This window comes from Rana temporaria, chromosome 9 (assembly GCF_905171775.1).
Source record: "Rana temporaria chromosome 9, aRanTem1.1, whole genome shotgun sequence".
NCBI classification, from domain to species: domain Eukaryota; kingdom Metazoa; phylum Chordata; class Amphibia; order Anura; family Ranidae; genus Rana; species Rana temporaria.
Window position 1 is genome coordinate 153,609,694 of NC_053497.1, and position 5,316 is coordinate 153,615,009.

A 5,316-nucleotide genomic window follows, 5' to 3' on the forward strand; every position below is an offset into this window, starting at 1 on the left:
CAGCACAGCCCCCCCAAGGATGCCCACTGGACCACCAGGGATGCCCACTGGACCACCATGGATGCCACTAGACCACCAGGGATTCAAAACACAGGTATGCCACCCTAGAACACCAGGGATGACAATGACACAAATAATGGATGCCAATCAGTGCCCGCAATGGATGCCAATCAGTGCCCACAATGGGCATCACTGATTGGCAGGCATTGTTTGGCACTGATTGGCATCCATTAGTACAACACATACGTTAGTGCCACCTATCAGTGCCCATCTATGCCCATCTGTGCCACCTATCAGTGCCCATCCATGCCGCCTATCAGTGCCCATCCATGCTGCCTATCCGTGCCCATCCGTGCCGCCTATCCATGCCCATCCATGCCGCCTATCCGTGCCCATCTGTGCCACCTATCCGTGCCCATCCATGCCGCCTATCAGTGCCCATCCGTGCCCCCATCAGTGCAGCATATTAGTGCCCATCATCAGTGCCCATCAATGCCACCACATCAGTGCCACCTAATCAGTGCCCATTAGTGCCCGCACAATTGTCATTCAAAGTGCAACTGGCACTGAAAGCTAGAAATTTGTCTGGGCGGGAAGGTGTATAAGTGCCCAGTATGGAAGTGGTTAAATACCACTAAAATAAAGCTCTATTTGTGTGAAAAAAATTATAAAAAAAATTAAAATGGGGACAGTGTAGAATGACCATGCAATTGTCATTCAAATTGTGGCAGCGCTGAAATCTGAAAATTGGCCTGAACAGGAAGGGGGCAAAGGTGCCCAGTAGGCAAGTGGTTAAAGAAAATCTCTTCTGAAGGATATATGAAGGCTGCTATTGCTGGCTTCAATGTCTACAATTGCTGCTTCTCTGGCTATTATTCTGATACAATGGCTTGAGTCATTGACCTGAGCAAGGATCAGGAATTTCAACTTTGTTGGCTGCATGCTTGTTCCATTTAAAGCGAGAGTTCACCCATAACATTTTTTTTACCCTTAGATGGATGCTCATTTTGTCTAGGGGAATCGGCTAGTTGTTAAAAAATGTAGTAAGTACGGTCGGGGGGATGTCTTATATTTCGATCCTGCGTCGAAATCCCGCTACGGCTTATTTTCGGAGTACGTCTTATTTTCGGGGAAACACGGTATTGATACTGCAATAACTTTACCATTGCTTAAAGAAGAGCTCCAACCAAAAATCAAAGTACCACTTATTCTCTTCTTCCCCCTCTACTTGGTGGGGGGGGGGTATGGGGGGCCGATAGCGAGTATCCTAATGACTAGTACCAGCTTCCACTTCCTAAGGAGGATGGTGGACCAGTTTTCCTGCACTGTCAATCTCACACATGTGTGTCTGAAACCTACTTGAGTCATCAGGAAGTCATAGCCAGCTTCGAAATCCAAGATGGTGGCGGCACTGGAGAGCAAAAGCCAAGGAGACGGCATAGGAGTTCTTGGGCTATTAAGTATCTGTTTTTTAAAAGTCAGCAGTTACAGTATTCGTAGCTGCTGACTTTTAATTTTCACAACTCCAGATGAAGTTCCTCTTTTTGATAACAAAATCATCCATATTGTTAAAAGCATTTTTTTTTTTAGCACAAACAAGATTAAAATAAATTTTATTTTCTATGACAAAAGGTGTAATAAAACAAAAAACAAAATAAACAAAAAATAAACAAACCTTCCTTTTCTAGTTTGAACTTAACTTAAAGGGGTTTTCCACCTTTTTTTTAAGTGTAGCTGCTGGCTTTTAATAAACTGACACTTACCTGCTCCACGGCTCCAGCTCCTCGCCGGCCGGGGCTCCGCTCCTCGCCCCCCCTCGCCGGCCGGCGTCTTCATTCTTAGTGTGGGCACCCGGCAGTGACAGCTTTCGGCTTCAAGGCCGGGCACCCACTGCGCATGCGCGATCCGATTGGACAGGCGCTCGCCTACAGGGAGGGGCTGTGAAAAGGCGATTAAGCTAATCGCCTTTCCAGCCCCTCGGCGGAAGGAGGAAGTGGGACAGGAAGTCCCCTTCTCCTGAAGCCCCCACTCCCCCCCCCAAATAAATTACATGCCAAATGTGGCATGTAAGGGGGCGAGGAGTGGGTTAAGCGCAAGTTCAATTTTTAGGTGGAACACCTCTTTAACTTGGTAAGTTTTCGAATATGTGTTCCTCTTGACAAAAAGTGCACATTTTATTTAAAAAATCTGTCTTGTGTATAATAACACAAAAAAATATGTTTTTCGACATATCAAATTTTACTGATCTAGATGCAGCTCATTGTTTTTAATGGGCTTGTTCACACAGGTTCATAAACTTGTGCTGCATAAAGATCTGTATAAAATAAAAAGACAAAAATATGTATTGATGGATAGTATTTTACGCATGTATGACACAACCCATGAAAAGCTAGAAGAATTTTTACATGTGAGTATGCTCCGTTTTTATACAGTCCATCTTTGCGTCTTTGATGTTCTTATATCAGTACCATATGCAAACCCTTATGCCGCGTACACACGATCATTTTTCGGCATGAAAAAAAACTATGTTTTCGGCATGTAGAAAAAATGAGGTTTTTCCAACTTCATCATTAAAACGACGTTGCCCACACACCATCGTTTTTAAAAAATGCTCTAGCGAAGCGCGGTGATGTACAACACGTACGACGGCACTATAAAGGGGAAGTTCCATGCGGATGACGCCACCCTACGTGGCATAAGGCTACATTCACACCTCGGCGTGTTGAATCGTGGGCAGATTTGCTGTGATTCTGTGTATGATTTCAAAGTGCTGAAGTGTGAATGATAAATAGCAGAACGCACATTTAAGATGCCATTATTGCACGATACATCGCACTGCAGTTGCGGCAAACCGCATCGCATGAAGCTTGTCACCCAAAAGTAGCTCCTGAATTTTTTTTGGGCGACATTCTTCACAGGATGTGGGTTACTGTGATTGCAGTGCAATTTATTTATTCAAATGAATGGCATCTCAAATGTGCGTTCTGCAATTTGTCATTCACACCTTGGTGCTTTGAAATCGTATGCAGAATCGTTGCAAATCTGCCCGCGATTCAAAACGCAGAGGTGTGAATGCAGTCTAAATGGTGTTTTAATTTGGGAAAAATCATACATAGTGTAATGTAAATGTTCAAGGCACAAAATAGTTAACTGCATTAATTTGGGTCTTTTATATCTGCCTAGAGTTCAGCTTTAAGGTAAATCTCAGCTTAGCTAGGATCGTGAATTTCACCTTGCTGTCTTTTTGTTTTTGCTTTGCTGTCTACATGCTTATTCCAGTTCAGTAACAGTCAGTCTGACAGCCAAGCAGCTAGAGTTTTTAGGAGGAGATCAGCAATTTCAGCAAGCTAAAATGCTGTTTTTTATTTTCCTTGCATGTCCCCCTCGGATCTACAGCGACTGCACTTCCAAGTGCACTTTCAGTGCAATTTTAAGTGCACTTTGCACTTGAAGTTTGCACCTGTAGTGCAAAGTGGATTTGCCTTTTGTAAATAACCCCCAATGTGTTGCATGACCGGAGTTTTTGGTAAGTATTTGAGACTTTTAGATTTTTTTTAATGCACATTATAGAAAAAGTACACAGAGTGAATTGCAAAGGTTTTTTTTTTTCTTTTTATTCTTCTTTCTGAACACCTTCCAAGCTTTAAGAAAACAAAACTCATACAGAAATTTTATAAATAGATTTTAATAAAAATGCTCTTTTAAGGTATCAATGGAATTGATCTGGTCCTGTCCCTAAGGGCTAAAACACAAAGGGGTTGATTGATTTACTAAAGGCAAATCCACTTTGTACTACAAGTAAGTACACGTGTAAGTGCAGTCGCTATAAATCTGAGGGAGACATGCAAGAAAATAAAAAACAGCATTTTTGCTTGCACATGATCAGATGATAAAATCAGCAGAGCTTCCTCTAATTTCAGAGCTCACCCTCGGATATACAGCGATCTACAGCGACTGTAGTGCAGAGTGGATTTGACTTTAGTAAATAAACTCCATAGTCTTAAAGGAGTTGTAAAGGAAAAACGATTTGGCCTAAAATGTATGTCTGCAAGGTAGACAGACAGAATAGTGTAATGATTATGTTAAAAAATTAGTAAATACCTATTAAATTCCTTCATCTATATCACCTCCGGCGTTCTAGTTTCTGTTTTCTCATTCACTTCCTGGTTTGCGGCGCTCTTTATGTAAGAACTACATTTCCCAGTATGAATTGCGGCACGCCCAGTAATTCACACCAACTTGAAGTCTCTAACACGTAGAGAGAGTCCTGCCGCACAGATGTAGTTCCCAGGAGGGGGCGAGCACGTTACTAACCACCGCAGTAAAGCCTCCCATCACGGTGGTGAGTAACAATCAGACAAGCAGGAAGTGAACAGAACAGAGAAGAAATAGAGCAACTTCTGTGCAAAAACGAACAATGAGGAAGTGAAAAGAGGAATGTCTGCAGGTAAAGGATGCTTATTATGAAAAAAAAAAAAATCCTTTACAACCCCTTTAAGCCTGGTACACACTATTGTTTTTTTTTTTCCTTTAACCCAGATGGGCCGAACAAAACAAAAACTGACACCATACAATGTTAGTAAATTGATCTCACCTGCTGTTTTATTGTGTTCTAACAGGGGGACCCTCCCGCCAGAACACTCTGGTCAGTGCTCTCAGCCATTGGCTGAGAGCGCTGATCGGGAGCCAATCAGTAGACCTTTTTCGGTCATGCTGCATTGAAAGAAGCCGGCTGTACCGTGGCTTCTGTCCAGCCTGCATGCCAGCCGGTTTCTATTGAACTTGCCGATGCCGCCTGACATTTGGTCAGTGTGTATTAGGCTTAAAGTAGTTGTAAAGGTAGAAGTTTTTTTATCTTAATGCATTAAGATAAAAAGCCTTCTGTGTGCACCACCCCCCCTTAGTCCCCCTAATACTTACCTGAGTCCCATCTCTGTCCAGCGATGTCCACAATTTCTTCGGCCATCTGGGACTCCCCTCCTGATTGGTTGAGACACTGGCTCCCGCTGCTGTCAATCAAAGTCAGTTAGCCTATCAGGAGAGAGAGGGGGCAGAGCCAAATGGCAACTCTGTGTCTGAATGGACACATGGAGCTGCAGCTCGGCTCGGGTGCCCCCATAGCAAGCTGCTTGCTGTGGGGGCACTCGACAGGATAGAGGGACAAGGAGCACCGAAGAGGGACCCAAGAAGAGGAGGATCCAGGCTGCCCTGTGCAAAACCAACTGCTTAAAGCCGGTAAGCATAAAATGTTCAAATGATCCCCCAGTGCACAGCTTTGATGCATATGCATTGCAAATCAAACAGTCAAGGGCTCAT